This window comes from Equus caballus, chromosome 5 (assembly GCF_041296265.1).
Source record: "Equus caballus isolate H_3958 breed thoroughbred chromosome 5, TB-T2T, whole genome shotgun sequence".
NCBI classification, from domain to species: Eukaryota; Metazoa; Chordata; class Mammalia; order Perissodactyla; family Equidae; genus Equus; species Equus caballus.
The window spans coordinates 26,128,014-26,149,370 of record NC_091688.1 but is presented as its reverse complement, the minus strand read 5'-3'; the positions used below and the strand labels follow the sequence as shown (position 1 = coordinate 26,149,370).

The following is a 21,357-nucleotide window of genomic DNA, read 5'->3' as shown; positions in this document are numbered from 1 at the left end:
TGATGCCTGTTAGCAGTCTTTTTTGCAGCAATTGTATTTTTTCTTTCTGTGAGATCAATCATATCCTGTAACTGTTCCTTTCACAGAGCACACTTTTCTCTTTTGTTCATGAGCAACCACTCTTTCCTCTGGGATCAGCCATTTTTTATTGTCTTGGGCATTCTCATTTATGCTCTTGTTTCCTTCGTGTTCTGGCGATCCCTGTGTGTTTTTTATATTAAGGAATTGGGGAGCAGGCTGATTATTCTGAGCAGATGGAGTGGACTTCACCTACTGCATCTTTGTAGGCAGGGTCCTCTCAACTGGCCTCTTTTTTCATGGCAAGGCTGATGCCCTTGTACATGGGTGGGCTTTTCCACTGTCAGTTTCACTCTAGGCTATGTGGAATGAGAACGAGAGAGTCAGCAGCTCTTAGACTGTGAGCTCTGCAGGCGTCAGAATAAGAAAAAGTTTACTCTGGACCACCATTCTCAATAAAGAAGCCTTGGTTACCCTAGAAAGTTCATCTTTAGAGAAGAACATTGAGATGTTTCCCTAGAGAGTAAAACCAGTTTGTCTGTCATTCTATGAACAGGAAAGTAAAGGGGAGGGTGAATGCAAGTGGCATAGCTTTCCACAGACAAATCTTGGCTTAACCTTCCTATTTGCAATTACTCTCTCCACTTCTGTCCTTCTTATTTACCAACACCAAGCTGCATACATGTTCAGGTTCTAATCAGCAAGCCAATCTCACCTCCACTGCAGCTTCATCCAACAGAGGATCAAATCCAAACAGCTTTCCCACAGTTTCATCTATTAACCTGCCTCCATCCATCCTGTCTGATGGGCTGAAATCTCTCAGCTGGTGAACTTACCTCCCCTTACTTTTAGGATTAAGTGTTCATTGTTTTGTATACTTTAAAGCTATAATTTTGATGAGGTCTTACGAGGGGAAAGATCCCAGTTTGCCATTTTAAGCAAGATTAGAAAAACACCTGTAAATGTCCTTTGTAGAACGTGCACCAAGCTTTATGAGAAAGGAGGGCTATAAAAAAAATTAAAAGCAGTGGCTGATAGGATTCTAAAAGAACTTGTTCAGCTTTTAGAGAAAATTCTCTCTCAATGTATATGGTCTGACTCAATATGTTTATCTATTCATTGTTTTTTTCTTTTTTCAGTATACTGAGAACTTTTTATCTACCATAGGCTGTGCTAGGTATCCGGGCAATACTATGAACAATGTGGTCTTCCAGTCATTGTCCTCAAGGAACTTAGAAATTATGGGTGGAACTAGCATTTGAAACTTGAAATTTGAATTTATTTTTCACTATTAGAAGAAGTTCAGGACACCAAGGAAGCACATGAAAAAGGCACTGAATGCAGACGTTGTGTGTCATGGAAGGACTACTGGATGAAGCAACGGGAGAGATGACACTGAACTACCCAAGCTGAGGGATAGGTGGGGCTGGGGTGAGTATTCCAAGTAAATGAAGCAGCATGTCAGAGTCTCAGAAGTGGTTCCATCTGCTCATATGAATAGCTTCATCTATGACTATTGACTGTGCTTGGAGTGACGTCCCATCCACCACTCCCAGCCCGCCAAATGTGGCAAAATTCTCCACTCAGGCATTCCTCTACTCTTTGAAGATCTGACGCAAACATCCCCCATAGGTCTAAGCATTCTCTTCCATTTGTCCATCATAGCTTATATGTTCCACAATTATAGCAATGGGCGTACTCTAGAAAATGTCTGGTTCCCATCCTATATCTACCACCAGTCTAAACTCCCTGGGGGCAGAGGTTGTCTTTTATTCACATTTGAACTCCCTGCACTAGCACAGTGACTGACAAGTGTTAGGCCCACAATTAATCTGTGTTGAATGTTGAATGATGAATGAATGAATGAAGTGGCAGAATGGTAACAATATATTGGTTGCCCTTGGTTGTACACAAGTTTGATGTAACTTAGTAAACAAAGTAGAGGTGAATGAATAATTTAAACATTCACTTCTATAGGGGCTTGGTACAGGCACTTATAAAGGCTAAGGGCATGGAGAATTTCTCCCAAACTGCTGCTACCTACAATAATCCAAGCATAACAAATTCTGAGATTATGAATTAGTGGGAATCAGGCAGGTCCTTATTGGCTTAACTATCACGGTACCAGCTCTCCCTCACCTGTTTCCCTTGCCCCTGCAAGTTAAGTGGACATCTGAGAAAGGATAAATTCCCTCTGGGTGTGTATAAATCCTATGCCAATGATGTGAATTTGTTTTAGATGGGACCAAAGAGGTAGGAGAATGAGACTTGGGATTGTTCCAATCAAAGGACTTAAATTACAGGTCCTTTGCACTGTACATCAGTGAGTTCACAAAATATCATTCTGTTCATAAAAATTGTTTTGCTGCAATAGATATACATGATGTTATGATGACGCGTGTCAGATGGAGCCTTGGCACAAGTGAAGCAAGATGTAAGATCAACTATAGGACAGTAATGGGTAAGTTCCCCAGGACATAGCGCAGGCACCAAAGAAAGATTGCGTATTTACAGGAAAGTGTGAGAACATTGCCTCCTGGGCATGTAAGAGAGCACAAGTACAGCAAAGGCCGTAAACAACTGAGCTCCAAAAGTAACACGGAGTTGAAAAGCAGCCGAGTGAAGAGAGCTGTAACTGTGAACGACATAATGGACACCGGGAGACCCTGCTCTCCTATAGCAAGCCTTGCTGCATAATTATTGCTCACTTGTTTAGAATTCAAATCTCTATCTTGAACACCAAAAAGCTGAGAAGCACTGGATTCAACTATAAATAGTCTAAAATTTGCACTTTTCTGCTAATTTTTAATTTGGGTAGATAAAAACTCATCTTTAAATTTCTAGCCCTTTCTTTAATCACCAACACTGATTACTAAACTTCCATGATCGCAAATAATCTCTATTATTAGGGTGACCATACGTCCTAGTTTGCTGGGAACACTCGCAGTTTCTATCTGTTGTCCAGATTGTGCACAGTTTAACATGTATCCTAGATTTTTCATTTTCTAACAAATCATTAAGATAAACTAAGATGAGTTTGGTAATTTCTACTTTGTGTCTCTAGTTTCTGCTAGTGTCTTGTCCACTACTATGCAGTTAGTGCGTACAATATAGAGTTCTGATTAACATCTGGTTAAATGTGGAAGAGGACAGGTGATAACTCAACTTGCTTTTCCTTTCCCCTTCAAGACACCTTCCCTTCAAGGACTGGAGACAATCCCTGATAAAAAGAAACAGGTTCAGATTTGCTGGCTAGGGACAGCTAGCTCCCCTGGTCTGGCTGCGATGGGAGAAGTGTTCAGTGTTGCTGCCTTTGCTGGACTCTTGGTATACCAGCAGCCCATGGTGCTGTGACCAGAACAATGGCCAATGCCACAGACTGCGAGCTGCATGAAGCTATCAGGCCACCAGTCAGTGGATCAGTGAGAATCATCAGGAATTACAGGTTTGGAATATGCAAAATAAGTGCAGGAAATATAGACCTGACTATCTTACCATAGATCACAGAAAGAATAGTCTGAATACAATAGTTTCGTGGTTTTTATCCTTTATCGTGTGACATAAATCTACAATTATGCATTCACTTTACTGTTCGTAAGGCTTTGTTTTATTTTGTCCTTTTGAAAGCAATGATCTCAAAAAAGCGCACGTTTAGTGAAATTTTAAATATGGAATTTCCATTTCTTAAGAGACTTGGTGATGAAGATGTAACTGGAACAAATTTTAGGTTTACATTTACCATCGACCTGATGTCACAGGAAGACACAAGCATTCTGAACAAGCATCAGCATCTGCTTCAAAAGCTGGTAATTATTCTAGGCAGACTCTTCCCAAAGATGTCAGTGAACAAGCCCGGCTACCGAGAGTTCATTTACAGCACTGGAGAGTGTGACTTTTCATTCGGATCAAATGAGTATTTTTCTAAATTAATTTCACTCTTGATTCCAAGTTTTTTCCTGTGTTGTGTGAAAGTGAAGTGATAGCTATGAAAAGTATTGGCCCCACCAGCTGGAGAACTTCGCACTAAGACTTAGATGATGTCAGTTTTACGTGAGCGTCAGAAGGTTCTTCAAATAGGAAAGCAGCTAATTCCAGTAAGGTCTTTTAAATCCAATCCATGAAATCAGAGCGAAACTTTTAGAAGTTCATTCTGTCTTGGTAAAATATTTAACATCCTTGGAAGCGCTATTGTAAATCTGGATAAAAAACTCAACCTCAAAGATAAAGTTACTTGTATTTACAGCGATGATATAATACAAATTTTGGTGGAGCCCAATATTGGGGTAAAAACAATATTCTGATTAAATTAAGAAGCCTGTAGAGCAGAACTCTAGTGGAATTGATTGTAGTCACATATTATTCGTGAGTGTGTCCAAACAGGCTTTGATAGCCCACCTGTGAAAATAGATGCTGTATTTAAAGCCAGCTAAATTATAAATTTTTGTGAAAAAATTCATGTTAAGTTAATTTTTTAAAAAGTTTCAGTATGACAGTGCATCTTTTCTCTCTTTGCTGTCTATCGCCATCAGGTTTTAGAAATGTTTTAATTTTTAAAGAACTACTTTGCAGACAAATCCAGGCATCTGACGACGGTATTGAACCTTATTATAAACCGGGGCTCTAAATTGGGCTTGCATTTTGTTTGAAAGAAGTTGCAGATCTTTAATCAAAATATTCAACCAATGGAACACCAAACAACTTCAGCTTTTGAAATGTATAGCAAATTGTAATTACCGAAAGAAAATCTGAAACCAGGAAGATAATGAAATATAATCCCATAAAAGCAAAGGAAGAAATGAATAAACTAAACAAGAGATGAAAAGCATAAAACATTTTATTTTGAAATTCTATAAATATACTTTGGAATATCTTGACCCCTGGGGAAAATCTTCTAATGGAGCTCCCATGGTTTTTTTGAATAAATTTACATTCTGTACTGGAATGGAGCTACCTTGAGATAGCCTTCAAATTTTGCAGATAATTGATTGATGTTTTGTTTTGTAAAATTTTTTTTTGAAGAAATGGAGGCAAAAAGACAGTATGTGCTAAAATATTTATGCATTTGCATAATAAAAATGAAATGAAGAGCAGCCAGCCCCATGGCCTAGTGATTAAGTTCCATGCACTCTGCTTTGGTGGCCCAGGTTTGCAGGTTCAGTTCCTGGGCATGGACCAACACCACTCGTGTTGGTGGCATTGATCCATCACTGTGGTGATGACCCACAGACAAAGTAGAGGAAGACTGGCACAGATGTTAGCTCAGAGTGAATCTTCCTCAGCAAAAAAAAAAAAAGGAATTAAGAATATCTTCCATCCAGCATAATTTACTCACAGCTTACCAGATACCAAATACCTGAGATATTTTTTCAACTAAAAATAGTACTGTCTACAAAGAAAAACCAATTGATTCTAAATTTATCAACCACAAAATGTAGTGAAGGAGATTGCAATCAATTTTATGAAAAAATCGAATAATAAACCATATTCAAAAAATTATTTTTCAGAAAAATGCCCACATCATAGTATTAGAGACTGATATAACCAAGAAACATATGTAAAGATAGACCAAGAACAACTATTTATTTATGTTATTTTTAATGCTTATATAATCAATATAAAAAAATTATTTTACTTTAATCTATATGATACATGTTATTCTGACTTTTACAAATACTTTTATTTTTGAAAGTAATTATTGAGTAGAATTAATTCATATATTCACGCATATAATAAGCCCATTTAAGATGTAATAAATACTTATTTCAAAAAGTTATATAATTTTAGCTATTTTAGTACTCCCTTTCCCCTTCCGATTATACACTTACCTCATGAACAAGTCTTGTTTCCCAGGGACCAAATGGTAGACACTTTCTTTCTCAGTATAGCAAAGAAAGCCTTCATCTCAGAGGTCCTGCCCCCAGGGGCTGTATTGTTCTAAACCACTCTTGATTTAGGGACCACCCAAAAAATAGGAGAGAGACACTAGCTGCAGCCTCATCCTAGATTTTAAAACATGAACTCACAGAAGCATATGTAGTTCAAGCTAGAAAGAACCTAAAGAGATAATACAATTCAATTCCATCATATGGCTGCAGCTCCCATTCCTGCATCTATCGTGTGCCAGGAACATCATCCTCAACTCTTTTTCCAAACAGTAGATCTTGGAAACTAGGGGGAGAGTACTTAACCAAGGAGTCATAGGAGCAGATGTAATCTTATGGAGACTCTAGGTCTTTACTCAGGGAGTAAATGCCCCTTTGTAAAGTGTACATTCTGGAAACCTGTAGATTTTTGTAAAAATGAATATTTTATAAAATAAAGTCATTTGTAGACTATTAAAATGTTTTTAAGTATCTCTAAATATGATCTGTGAATCAAATATGTTGGTTATAAAAATTAGAATCCATCAGCGTGTTAAACTTTTATGAAAATCTACCTTCTCTGTAGACCTGCAAGGAACAGATAAGATGGCAGGTGTGGGATTGGTTCAAGTGCAAAGAAAATCTTGATTGGGAGTGTAAAAATCATATCAAAAAAAATATGTTTGGGGCCGGCCCAGTGGTGTGGTGGTTAAGTTCACACACTCTGCTTTGGTGTCCTGGGGTTTGCAGGTTCAGATCCTAGGCACAGACCTACACGCCACTCATCAAGCCATGCTGTGGTGACATCCCACATATAAAATAGAGGGAGATAGGCACAGATGTTAGCTCAGGGCCAATCTTCCTCACCAAAAAAAAAGAAAAGAAAAAATCATATCAAAAATCATATTAAATTTCTGTAAATTCAGAAATAATGACTTTCTAAATATGTTTATAAAATTTAACAGTGAGTGTAAAAATAACTCAGCATTTTCAACTCCTTTTATTTGACATCTTAAACAATTATATTGGCTTATTAAACAGAACTGTTTTAACATACCATTTTTAGATTTTTCTCTTCATTGGAGCATACCTTTATCGTCAATTTTTAGAAGACTGCCTTATCTACAAACACATAGATTTCTGAATGTGGGCTTGATTACATGTTAATAAACCACCAGGAAAGATAAGCATTTTCAAGAGCTATTAGAGGGTCTAAAAGTAAAGTCTTCTATTTCCTGAATAAAGTTGAGCTAGTTGACTATCTTCTCTGACATATCGTGAGAGAGGAGAAGCGAACTGCAGATATCAAAGCTTTAAGTCCTTTGGGGAACAATTGCCTTTTCATAGCTATCAATCTTGTCTCCACAAGGAAAAAAATAATACTAAGAACCTACTATGCACCAAATGATTTTACATACCTAATTTTCCTAATTCCCATTGAAAGTACTCATTCTAAAGATGAGGAAATTTCAGCTTAAAGAGGCTGAGTTGCTGGTCCATACTCTCATATCTAGTAAGTGGACAAGTCAGGAGCAAAACCAAATGTATGTGACCCCAAGACACACCTTCCTTTATTCCATTACACAGCTTCCTCCTAGTGTCTTTCATGTCTATCCATCATTAGGATCAACTGAAACGATAGTGGGATGCTGTGGAAAAGGGGAAAGGAGCCTACATATTTGACAGTCTTCATGAGATTCAACTGTCCACATTCACCAGTCTGTAAACGCAGGGTGAGGCCATGTCTATATTGTTCACCACTGTATACCAGGCACCTCATTCCATCCACGTGGCATACGGAGGCCAAGGATATTTAGAAGGACTCAATAATTTTTACTAAATGTTGAATTCATGAGTAAAATTTTAGTCGGTGAAGGGAATGGAGAGAAAGACTGAAACTGGATATTTTGACCCTGTTGACTAGTAATCAAATTAATGTTTCTACTGCTTTTTGCACTCATTCATATCTAATTCATCCACTCATTCAGTAAATATTCACTTTGCTGAGTTCTAGACAGTAGGCATGTAACAGCAAACATGTTCCTGTCCTCATGGAGCTGACATGCTAGTCATCAAGGAATTTCACAGTTGATTTTGAGACCTCACAGCTGCCCTGTGAAATGGGTGAGGTTAAGTGTTATTTGTGACCTGCTGCCTCTCTAAAACATTGCTAAAATTTCTGATCCATGCAATATCATTCAACAAAGTATATCAATGACAGAAATACTGTGTCTGAACATGTATTTTTTTATTCCCCAGATTCCCTTCTGTTCTCAAAATAATGTGATAATTTAGTATTATTTTATTCACCAAATTCCTTACCGGTAAAACACACACACACCACCATCCTATCCCACCCCTTCCGAACCCCCGCCACAGTGCTTGATGAAGAACTGTCACTACAGTGTGTGGTATGTGCTTATCATGTGTTGGACACTTGGGCCTTATTTTATATTATTTCTGATATTTCCAATAACCTCAGGAAGTAAATATTGCTATCTTCAATTCACAGATGAGAAAATTGTGATACAAGAGATGATTTTACCCAGTATCACAGTGCTAGATTCAGGTACAAATGTATACCTGTCTTGGTCCTGTCAGCGTTTTCCTCGCTGTATCAAGACTCCAGCCGAGCTTCCCTGACTCATTTCTCTTCTGCCTTTAACTCATTCTCCACAGCTTCACCAAAGTTACATTCTTAAAACACAGGTTTGATCATAACTACCCTCGCAAAGACTTAATGGATTGCCTTGGCTTTTAGGATAAAACGTGCAAACCTCAGCGTGGAATACAGGGTCCTTCTTGACAGTCCCCAGACTCCTTTTGCCAGGCACTCCCAGCTGCCATTCCCCACCAAGCATTTATTCCCACAACACAGCAGGCTTTTTTTGTGGCTGTTTGCGTACGCACTTTGTCTCTGCTCTATTCTTTTTCTCTCTCCAGCAAAACCCCACTCTTCCTTTCATATCTACCTCAAAGGACTCCTCCTTTGGGAAGCCTTCCCCAGCTTCTCCAGAGATTTATTCCTCCCTCCAGGGATCCCTGGTGCCATGTATTAATCATGGAGTCACTTGTCACATGGGTTTGCTTGTCTTCCCTCCCCGCGTCCCCTCCCCACAATACATGGGCTTCTTCAGGGCAGAAGCAAGTTCCTCTTCACATATCCCTGAAGCATAGCACTGGGCCTGCCACACAGTAGGGCTTGAAAAATTCTAAACGAATAACAAATGACTGCCCTCTCTTTCATGCTCCTTCTCTTACCAACTCAAACCCCAAAGGCAGGAAGACAAACCCAGGGCAGGCACGGCCAGAGGGCTCCCTGCAACTACGAGGGGACTCCAAGGTGGCAGCCACAGCCAACCCCCGCAACATTCCCCAGTAGAAATGTAATGTTAGATTGTCTTGATGTGACTTGATAATGCAATAATTGACGAACTGATTGTATAATGTAAAACAGGCCAGCTATGAATAGGCCACTCTCTGAGATGAAACAAAAATGAGAGAGTGTCTGCATAATCGGTATGTAAACACAAGCAGGATATTAAGCATTCTCTTTTATTCTTAAAGAGCTGAAATGAGAAGAGCCCTCCCCCCAAAGCAGTCTCTCTTTTTTCTCGCTAATAAGCTTTGAGCAAATTTGGAGGAAAGGTGTGATATTGCTCTCACAGATAAATAATAACCAAAAAATCATAACGTTGATGTGATTATATCCCTTCGATGAAAGGGAATTAAAGGTAGATTCTTTTTTATTAGTTTACGGATCCTGGGCATCCGACGCCTCATAACTGCTCGATATATCATGCTAGTTAATCATTCTTGTCATTATCTTTAATGTCTTATTAGTGGGCTTCATTCATCTGGTTTTTATCTGTTTCACTGGAAGCAGTTTTAATCTCATTTCAGCAGCGCTGATAAGCCTGTTAGTTTGCACAAATTGGTTTTGGTGACAATGTGTAGATAGCAGTAATGTGCGATTTCCAAATGGAATAGAAAAAAATCTATACGGGTCCAAAAAGGCAGGTGGAGAGAGCACAGGAGCTGAGAACAGGTGGAGACGATGGTCTCAGCTTCCTAAAGGAAAAATGGAGAAGGTAGAAAATGGGCTGGGAGGAAAACAGACAAGGAAACGGGAAACTTCATAAATTGTTACAAACCCCCCCTCCCCCGCACCCGCCCAGCCCAACTCAGGAACGCTGGCGGTGATGGCTGTGTCCGACCACTAGATGGCCAAATTGAGTCAACAGGGTCCCAGTGCCGCGGTGGAAGACAGCACGGTTGCTAGTGGAGGATTCTTACTGTGCTTTGCCCCTGAGCTGGGGTACCTGATTCTCCGATTCTACTCTGAGTCTGTTCCCAATACAGCTGGAAATCTTCCCTCGCAGACTTTCTCCGGGTTTCCCTCCTGGTCTAGCATACTTAATATCAAGCTATCTTTGTGCAATCTAACCAGCTAATGGAGCAGCATTGACCGCTTACTTCCACCCGGCCTTAGATTGGCCTGACGCTGGGCTTCTTAGCGTAAAAGAACCAATAAGCCCATCAGGCTCAGTGACTCAAAATTGCATTAAGTGTAGATGTTAAAGTAAATACAGTTTCCGCAGGTTCCCAGATTGTGAGTCATTTTCAGGGGGGCGGGGGGGGGGGGGGTTGTGAATCAATAACCTGCTCATCTGAGCGGCCAACCTGGGAACGGATGTCTGATTTAAGAAAGGCAGCCCTTTGCATACCTGACTCCTGCGCTTCTCGCGGTCCTGGTACCAACGTCGGGAAATGAAGCTTGTCTGTTACAGTCATAGCCCCTTTCTTGGGAGCGTTGGGAGCGTTGATTCGGGGGCGATTGTCTGGAAAGATTTAAAACCCAAATCACTGTCCAAATGGACTAAACTCTATCTGATTTATACTTCACAAAATAATAATAAGGAAAGGAAGCATATCAAGATAAATATGTCTCATCATAGGCTCAAAATCACTTGTCTCAGAAGCAAACAAATACCAGTGCATACAGACAGTCGCTTATCTGGTGGTGCTTGGGGTGGGAGGGTGCTAATAATATCCCAAAATCCACGACTGCCAAAACCCCCTGCCGCTCCATTTTCAGCCCCTCTGCTTTTCTAGGAACGTTTGGTTCGTGTTTGTCTGATTCATTCTCACAACTCCAAATGTTGATATAAAGTCTGCTTGTGAAATTGAGACTTTTTTTTTTTAGAAACCCAGGCTGCTACACTCCCCCCAAACCTCAGCAAAGTGCGAACTCTTCTCTATTTTAGAATCTGAAACTCTCCACCAGACGTTTCAGGTAGTCTAAGCTAAGAAATTCTCACAGTCCCTCTTTATCCCACGTTCTGATTTTCCTGGTTTAACAGCATATTTATCTTGTAACTACTCTGTGGAGCAGAGTCGAGGATGAAGTTTAACCACCTCGCATCTGATCTGAGCCTGCTGGTGGAAATGGAATCTCAAGACCACAGCAAGGAGAAACTGATCTCCTGCAACTGTCCTCAGCCTCCGCTGAAGAGAGCTGAGCTCTCCTTCTCGAATTATGTTGCCACTGGGCAGTCGTTGCAAGCAATAACATCAAGAACCCAGGACACCAGATAGGTTTACATTTCTTTTCAACTCTGTGTTGTTTCTTCATATGGAAATGATAGCATCAGGCAACTGGGTACTCGCCTGGGGCCATATGAGTACGGTCTCCATAATTACCCAGCCCAGTGGGGCCGTATTGATTGTGCACGTGTTCTGACAAGAAGATGGCCTTTTGAAGCCAGCTTTGGTGGGGACAATTCAGGACCTAATACCACCATGAGGTAACCCAAGAGAGCCATGGAGCCTGCTGTCAGCGCTGTCTCTTGGGGAAGTTCTGGTGGAGATTTAACTAATGCATGTGTGTCTTTGTTCCTCCTCTAAACCATGCTGCTAACTCTGGAACAAAGTGCACTTCCTGCCAATGAGGTCTCCCTAACAGCCAGGATGAGCCATCTGTATTTGGATTTGTTGACTTGTGGCTTTAGAGATGAACTCAAGGCCTTTCCGTGAGCATCCTCTCCTCCCCCCAATTCCCACGGTGACGTCCAGCTCCTAAAGCTCAGGGTGTGGGTCTTTGATTTATGTACTGGCTCCCCAAACTGCCGCGGAATGCACTGCTGTGTGCCCACATAGCCCTAGGAGCCTTGTGAAGAATCGGTGCCTGCAGCCCCAGTCCAGAGCCAAGCCTGCTTTAGGTGGGCAGGACGCCATGGTAGACTAGGGAGTAAGGACCTCGTTCCTCTACTCTTTTGTGTCCTTCTGTTGATAACCAGAAGTCGCCTATGTCAGGACGCGTATGTGTGTAAAGTGCCGAGTGCCTAGGAGTCAGATTCGTTAATAGCCTGATCCAAGCTAGCACGGCTGTTGGAAAACAGGAGCCAGGAAAAGCAGACGCGTGGCAAACAGTCCATCTGCCTAGGCCTAGAATCCAAATATTACAGACCCGATGTCAGGAGCACAGATGTCACAGCCGGCTGGGGTTCCTGCCAAACTTCTTCAAAACTTTTCACTGTGCAGCTGACACCTATTTGAAAGTTTCTCCCTCCTTCTCTTCACTGAGATAAGGTTGGGTTTCTCTGATCTGTGTGGAGAGGGAGAATAAAAATAAAAGTAAGCTGTGTTTTCCAGGCTCCGTTAGCCTGTTCTAGGACAGTCACAGAACAGCGTTTCTGTGTCTCTGTCCTTATGTGACCACAGACATCTCTAGGACTCCAGGTGGTGTCTGCTGACTCTCTCCATTCCCCTAGGGACAGCTGCTGCTGAGGCCACAGATGCCTGAGACCAAGCTGCAGATACTGAGAAGAGGCCTCAGACCTCCCATCGCCTCTGCTGCCAAAGCTGGCTGCAGTGCTCAAGAATTCCCTGGTGTCGCCCATGCTCATGACATCCAGTGAAGCAGATGTTTTGTTGTGCCCTTCTTTTATTGTGGCCCCTTTATCCAAGACTTTGGCTTATTGTGGGGTCTGGGGTCTGAAGGACAGATGTCAAGATCCTCCCTTTCCTTCTCTTTGCTGTATTGTCCTTGACCAAGCTCATGCTCCTCAACCTTCTTTCACTGGGGCATGCTCTTTCTCAGCATAGCCTTGGTTTCTCAAACAAGAGGGTCAGTGAGGAGGTCCCCCCAAGGGCCCAGTTTTGATATAAAACAGCATAGGCTCCATCTGGGACCTCCCCCAGCCCCTGAATACGTACACAGACAGATACCCACATCGACACATCCCAGGGCCTAGGATAGTTAGGAGTGTTTCTTCCATTTCCACTTGATACAATTATTGAGTCCAATTTAATATTTGGGGAGTTACATGTGTAACCCAGTTACAATTGAGGCCAAGTCCACGAATAGAATCACATTCAAAGAAACCCAATCTCTCCAGTTTTTAGAGAACTTTAATATTTACCAGTTTCTCTCAATACAAATGTCAAAGGAACCCAACTCGTAGCCTCCAGTAAGAACTTAGAATTGTCTTTCCCCGTTCCTCTGACTCTCCGTATCGCTCGCGTACCCCAGTGATCTGAGTCCTTTTTCCAGAGTCCCGTGGCTGTCTGTGTGAGTTCTTGGCTTTCCTCCTTCTCCCCCTATTCTTCCATCTCTATTCTTCCATTCGCTCCATGAGTAAATCTCATTCTTTTATAGGCAACCCCCCATCCTTGCTTCTCCTTTCTGTCTCTCACCACACCTTGTTGGAATTCTGCATCACTGAAGTCCAAGAATTGAGCCTCAGAGCGATTCAGTAAGGCGCCTCTCAAGGTAGAATTCTTCCTAGAGAAGAGGAGAAGGAGAGAAGCTGAGCATGCCAAAACGGACTCCCTAAGCCTTCGGGGCTGTGGGAAGGAACGGTGACTCTCACGTTAACACTTTTTGTCTCCAATACACAAAGATTGAGGTTGAGTTTTAAAAGGAGTTTTAATCATGCACCTCTCCCTGCATGTTCTACATCAATTGAGAAAGAGGCACCAGAGGCTTAGGGATCGTAGCACCTCAGACCTGTGGTCAGAATCAGGCTCCTTGCTCTTCTCTGTCTCACTTGGTTCCTGGGGCCCAGAGAGGGGAGACGGAGTCTGAAGAGCAGACCTTACGCTGTCAGCCTCCTGAGGGAGCTTGGTCTGGCCCATGGTACTGAGCCCGGAGGGCCCAAGAGACAGATGGACACGTAGACCTTCTTGCAGGGGAGCAGGGTCAGAAGGAAGGGCGCGCCTTGGCGGTTAGAAGGCCTGGAAGGGGTTGAGCCACACCTGCCCTTCGTCCACTCTCCCCAGTCAGATAAGTCATCCTACTTCCATCACCCAGCGCAAAGGGAAGAGTCCAAAATCCCTTCCCCAAACTGAAAAAGCTCAAAAAAGCCCAGTACTTGTGGAGACAAGGCATAAATATAGAAACAGGGAGAAAATAATCTGCTGCAATTAATAAGTGACGGTTTCTGTCCACAAGACTCATTCTAGATATCTATCTTTAAAAGATTTGTCTTTCCTTATTAAAAAGATTTTGTGTGTCTTTTCACACAAAGTAATAGAAAGAAAAATAAAGTAGGAAAGAATCACAAAATGGGGTTATAATTCTGACTCTGCCACCAAGGATCTGGCTCGCATGTCAGGGTCTGTCCCCAGAGTTCTGTCTGTCACATGCCCAGCAGACCACTGGCTGGGCAGCCCCTCCATCGCTGCACCTCCATCCGTGTACCCAGCCCGACCCCTAAGAGCCCACCTCGGGGCAGCAGCCCAAGTTCTCACATGTAAGGAGACGAGAACACCTTCTCCATAGCAGTTTTATTTTTAAAAAAGAGAAAAAAGCTGTAATCTGAGGGTCCTCAGTAGTAGAGTGGCTGACTAGTGTAGAGGAGTCATGGATAGCCCCTAGCACTAACTGCCTCTGTTGACATCTTGGCCTCATCACTCACCAGCTGAGTGACCTCTGGCAAGTTACTTAACCTCTCAATTTCTTCATCTGTAAAACAGGGGATATGAACAGTGTGAACCTTATTGTGTTATTGTGGGAATTAATTGAGTTAGTGTATGGAAAACACTTGGAACAGTATCTGGCACGTAGGAAGAGACATGAAGTGTTTGCCAGCATTATTATGGTCTCCTAAATTCCCGTACAGAAACAAACAGAACATTATAACTTCATCACAATCATTTTATGAACCTTTCTAGTAACATGGAAATGCTTATGCTTAATTGCTAATTTAAAAGTTAGAATTGAAATGTTTATGTACGATTTTGAACCATGTTTAAAAATTACAGAAAAGATGTAGAATTCCAACAAAATGCTAATTGGTTATCTTTGATAGTCAGATTATGAAAGATTTTAATTTTTCTTTATGTTTCCATGCATGAATTTTTTACAATAGCATGTATTCATTTAAAAGAAAAATGTTTATTTTGATTTTTTAAATAATTCTGGTGTCTGGGGTGAATGTTAACTGGCAAAGCATCTCTAACAAAATGTGGCTCTTCCAGTGTGGATATATCACACGGTAGACAGGCAATAAATTCTGTTTTTGATGGAAGAAAAACATTCCTTTGTCAGCAATAAATTTCTCTATTCCTAGCCCACCCCACAGAAGTTATCAATGTTTCTCTCATTGGTAGGTGTTTCTCCCGGGGGTGCATTCCACAACTCCACGGTGGGTATCAAGTTATGCTATTCCTCTGAGGGTCCGTCCATCCTGAAGACAGTTGTTGCTTGAAGCAAGAGGCTTTGTCAACCCCACCTGCCCCCATCACCCAATCCCGCGCATCATATTTACTAAAGTATTAAGCATTTGATGACAGAATGTGCTAAAGGCCATACGTGACAGCTCAGCTCGCTCTTCTATTGCTGCTGCATTCCACACTCAAGGTCGAAAACTTTATGGAATAACAAAACTTGAATAATTCTAGCCCCGAGTTTAACCTCAGCCTCCAAATCTACCACTTTCTAGAACATTCCTGGGATGGAAGCTCCTAGCTTGACTCTCATCCTTGAGGTTTATTGCCAGTTTCACAGGGTTGGAATTTTTTCCAGTATTTAGGAGTTTGGATTTCTGTAAACCAGAAGAGTTTATCTGCTAAGTGCACCACAAGACTCAATCTGTTAGCTTCAGCATCCAACCCAGGGGAAAAACCACGATGTGGACAATTGTTGCCATCAAAGAGTTAAGCCCGAGGTGATGGCACCATCATGAACTCACACACGCTCTGGCTGAGAGCCCAGGACCAGAGAAGGTAGACAGCCTCAGGCCACATGCACACAAGCTCTGCCTTGTCTTGCCTTTGTTGTTCCTCCATTTCTTGCTCCTTTTTATTCCCTCTGGACTCATCAAAGTCATAGAATGTTATAGACAGACAAGAGTTGAGCCCTGCCCAACATCACACAGGTAGTTAGAAATAGTAGTAATAGCTGCAGTAGTAACAGCAAGAAACGCAGACAGCATTCACTATGGACCAAGCGCTGTCCTTAGGTTTTCAATATAGTAGCTCATTTAATCTGCACTAGAACCCTGTAAGGTAAATACTGTTATTATCCTCATTTCATGGGTGAGGAAACTAAGACCCAGAGAGGTTAGATAACTTTCCCAAGTACACACAGAGTCAGAACTCAAGCCCACTCAGGTGAGGCCAGGATCTCTGAAGTCAATGGCTCAGTGTTCTTTCCAAAATACCAGGTTGTTGCCTGGAATTCAAAAGCTAAAATCAGCAGCCAAATCTTCTTCCTGAGTCTGCTGGGCCAGACAGAATGAAAAAAAATAATCACAGAGGTGCAAAAAAGAATCCATTTGACTTTATCTCAAAAATATTTTCTGACACCCCCACCCCCACCGCCATGTGCTAGGTGCTGGGGGAAAAGTCAGAAATGAGTAAAACGGGGGCACTGCTTTCATGCAACTTAGAATGTAATAGGGAAAGATGAAGAATGAAACGTGTTAAACATTGGTAAAAGTCATGGGAAAAGCCTTTTCGTTTGAGGACTGGGCACAATGGCTTTGCATCAAAGTGCAATGAGATAAAGACTCCTGGCAATTTGCTTGCCTCCCACCCAGCTCTCCTTCACCAACACCAACCCTCAAGGTTAAGACCCTTGGGTGAGGCTGTAATTAGCAAAAGGAAGGGGAAGGGAATTGGAGTTCGCATTGGTTGATAATCTCATCAGTGCTTGCAAGGATGGTAGGAGGAAGCTTGTATTAATCTTATTGTAGAGATAAGGTATCCAAGGCTGGGAGAGGTTCAGCAATTTGCTTCTAAAGTCACAAAGCTATATGTTGCAAATACAGGATTTGAAACCCTCTTTGTACCCAAAGCAGATGCGCTCCTCACTGCACAGCACTCCCTCCTCCCTCCGTTCCCTAGACTCATCTCCCAGCAAAGCCTCTACCCATGGGTCCCGTTTGGTGAGTGATGGATGAAGGCTTCTGACGGATGCCAACCCCTCCTCCAGGCCTGGCCTGGCTGCTTCACCATTCCAGAACAAACACACATTTGATCTACGAGGCTACTTTCTTGCCGTGAAAGGTTGTGTCTCCCAAGTGGCCTGTTCCTTGGTAGTTGGAGGGAAAGTGTGATAAAAAGCAAAAGCCGTGTCCTTTGAAGATAATTCATACATTGGCCAAGAGATGCGATAAAGTAGCTAGAAATCCAGCCCGGGCTACAAACAACTCCACATTAAAGGCATCTGTGTTTAATAAAACTAATAAATCAAACCCTGTTAGGTGGCGCCTCCTGGCTATGTTTTAGGCCTATAATTGGTGCACATGGATGATATGAGAATAAAAGGCATTGAGTCAGCAGAAAGACTGCTAACCTCTGAAGTGCCCCTTGAGTATTTCCAGGATTCTCTCCATGATTTGTTTGGGAAAGTTTATCGAAAACAGAGTATCTTTCTTAGAAAAGTGCCAGACTACCAGTCTATGCCTATCAATGGGAAGTACACCCTCTCTCTGGGGATCTTCAAGGACAATGAAAAAGCCAGAGAGGAAGGTAAAGGAGAGATAGGAAAGGGAAAAAAAAAATTTAAGTATACTGATTTGTTGTGCACCTCATATGTGCACTTTATGTATATTTTCTGAGCTAATCCTCCCAACGACCCTGTGAGATATGTGACACTATCCCCTTTTTACAGGGAGAAGGTGTGTCAGTTAAATGACTTGACCAATGGCGGAACTGCTTGACTTCCAGCCAGAGAAAAAGCAGCTAAGGAATCTTGGGGTATTGATCCTTGAGAAGGTGGACCAGGAGAAGAGCTCTTAGAAACTTTAGGCCAGTCTCAGATTATTGCTTAAAGAATGGGACCCCATTTGCATTGGGTCAGAAGAGAACAAAGGATACAAGTTTATGCGCAGGAGGACTGGGTATCAGGCATCTCTGACGGCTGTTGGACTTAAAAGGAAGTGGTAGAAATCCTTTGCCTGGAGAAAATCTTAACCTTCCAGATAGCTGGGTGCAGTAATGTTCTAGAAAGGGCACTTGACAGGTCCATGCCCAGGCACAGGCACTTACAAGCAGTGTGACTTTCGGCGAGCAACAAACTCTCTGACCTTCAATTTGCTTTGTAAAATGGAGATAGTCATAACTAATTTGAAGTATTTGGGGAAAGCAGTAAACGAAATGATGTATATAAAATGCTCGGTGAACACTAAAGTGCTATCAAGCATGAGGATTGTTATGACTCCACCTTTCTGGAACTTTTCATATATAATACAGCCCAGAGACAGAGGGATGGGCTGAATGACTGACTGTGGCTCCTTTACACCCCCAGAAGTAGATTATTCAAAGCTTGGGAGTGAAGTCGAGCTGCTTCTAGGGATCATTAGCTTTATAGTTTTCAGAAAACCTCAGCCTAAAGTAGAAATCACTTTTTCCTCCCTCTCCCCAGTGAAAGGTTCAATGACATGTTCAGCTCTGGCCCTATCACAGAGTTTGAGAGCCATGGACCAGGTCAAAGTCAGCCTCCCGCCAGGAAGCAAGACAATTTGGATGAAGAGTTAGCGGGTTATAATACTGAAGGTAATACGTGATTTGAGGCTAGAAGAAATTGGCCTTTTGCCTCAGAGGTCGTTTAATGACAGGAGATTCCAGCCCATTTTCAGAGGCCAACTTAGAAAAAGAAAAATACCAAGGCCTTAATCATTATAGCAGATTGATTAGTCAGGGACAGATGGCTTGGGGTCTACTCCCTACTCTTCCTATAGCTTACCAGACACACACTAAGTTCATCTCTTAATCAATATTGTAAATAGTTACCTCCTCTCGTTAAAGAGAGATAGTATCAATCTTTAATGATCAGTAATAGACAACGTCAGTTTAATTCCTTGTATGATGTCTACAGGACGGACTATACAAGCTGGTGGGGAGGGATAAGCTAGAAAAACTTTGATATACATACATACAAGAATACAGAAATAGAAATTGATTTAGATCTACTTAGCATGATGAATTATAATGACAAAGCAGTCTGAGATCTTATCTGTCATTTTTTTAACAGTGAGAAGCTCCAGGTACTTCATAACTCCATCCTTATTCTCTCAATCCTCGTATCAAAGAGCTTTCTGATTTTTAAGAGGATGATAGCATTTGGCTTTTTTGAAAGTTTCGGTATAACTTTGATAAACTTTCCCACACAAATCACCAAAAATCCTTTATGAGCCTAATTAAGTCACCAGAAGTAACTGCCTTTATTAAGAACCTTGCAGATTAAAGGCTAAATGAACATCAGCCTGGAACAGGAAAGGTGTTCCTAGGTGGAGGCTTTCCCTCACACCTCAAAGAGGTGTTCCCAAGGGGCTCTCTTCTCACACAACTCCTGGGCATTTTGTAGAGCCTGAAAAGTTGGACATGGCACACTAACTCAGTCATCCTCTTCAGCACTGGCAATCATTATCGAGGGCTTACTAATGCAAAGCACTGCACTTGGTATGGAGTGGCAAATATCGACTTTACCCCATGCTTTCCTTCAAGGAGCGTACAGTCAAGATGAGAAGACAGGACCAAGGGACAACCCACGTTTGTCTGACCTCAATGCCACATGAGTGTCATAGGTACTGAAAATTATAAAAATTCAGAAAAGGGCAAAATCACTTTGACATAGGAGTGATTAAGGAAGTTCTGAAAAGGTCCAGGGAGAATTCTTTGAGCCTCTGGTGTCTGCTCAGTGTTTTGTTAGCCATGGGCAAATGGACGGCTTGTAGAACACTGTTACAATGCCAGTTATCATCTCAGTGTTCCCAGGAATGTCTCATCTGCCTCCTGGACATCTGACCCCAGTTTTAGCTACAGAAAATTTCAATGCCTGCAAATGCATCTTGTTCGGTACAGCACTGGATTTTAAACTCGACCTTAACTGTCAAAATGTAATATTGCCATCCCTTACATTGTGAAATTATTTCTACTTTTTAAAGAGTGTTTCCGTTTGGGGACTATTTCATCTTCATAGGATTTCTGAGATCAAATGGAAATTATTAACTTCAATTTATACCTGAAGTAACTGAGGTCCAGAAAAGTCGTTTAAGAGCACACGAAAGTCTTGAGCAGAGGCAGGCTGGGACCCCGGGCCTTCCAACGCCCCATGCAGGTGGAGAGACGAATGTATCGACTGCAGTTATCTGACATCAAGGCAGGAGAGCGTGATTAATGGTTGTTTGTGAAGTGTCCAGAGACCCCTGGAGAAAAAGGCGTTGTAAAAGGGCAACATATTAAGCTAATTAGTGCAGGAGTAATTCCTTCAAGATGGCATTTCAATCAGAAGCTCTCTTCAGAGGCTCCCCGAACAGTCGGTGGCTCTGTAAAGCTGGCATTTCCTGTGGTGCAGAAATCATAACCACAGTTTGGCCATGCATCTCCTCCTCAGAACAGAGACCTGAACGCGATGAGAAATTGCTTTCAACTCACGGGGAGTTGGGTTGTGGCCTGAACATTTGCCTTATACCTGCTCCATCGAAAGTGAAACCAAGCTTTAACTCCAATTAGAGCTGGCTACTCTGGGCAAGGAAGATGATTGGAAGGAATGAACACAGACTTCCAGGAGTGATGAGGACAAGGAGGCAAGCAATATTGTTGAATGTCTGCAATGTGCCAGGCCATTTTGTGTGAATCCTAGCCTTTAATACTCACCACACCCTATGAGGCAAGGACAGTTGCACCCTTCTCACAGATGGGGAGGCTTACAGAGGTTAACAAATGTGCTCCAGGTCACGGGGGTACTAAGTGGTAGGCTCCTAACCAGCACTCAACTATGTCTGACCAAACGCCCAGGCTTTTTGCATTCTCAGTTCTAAGTCAAGCCCGTCACTGAAATGAGGCTGAGAAAGAATGGAGCCAAGGCTTAGGGAGAGATCTACTTCTGACCACACTTCTCCACAGAAGACTGGCTGCCTAAAGCATGGGACCCACTGCAAAGTGAAAATGCAGGAGCCCTCGTGCAAAAATTATTAAGAATTTTAAGACAGCAATCGCAGAGGATTAAGCCAAGGACAGCAACCTT

General features: G+C 42.2%; 1 long non-coding RNA gene across 1 annotated transcript; it reads right to left on the bottom strand.

Moving 5' to 3' along the window:
* Positions 1 to 9,422: 9,422 nt before the first annotated feature.
* LOC138924037 (uncharacterized) lies at positions 9,423 to 20,536 on the bottom strand. Its single transcript, XR_011438582.1, has 5 exons — positions 20,353 to 20,536; positions 13,583 to 13,665; positions 12,349 to 12,486; positions 10,607 to 10,720; positions 9,423 to 9,950 (listed from the first exon to the last, which is right to left on the bottom strand). It is a non-coding gene; the product is annotated as an uncharacterized lncRNA (long non-coding RNA).
* Positions 20,537 to 21,357: the final 821 nt, after the last annotated feature.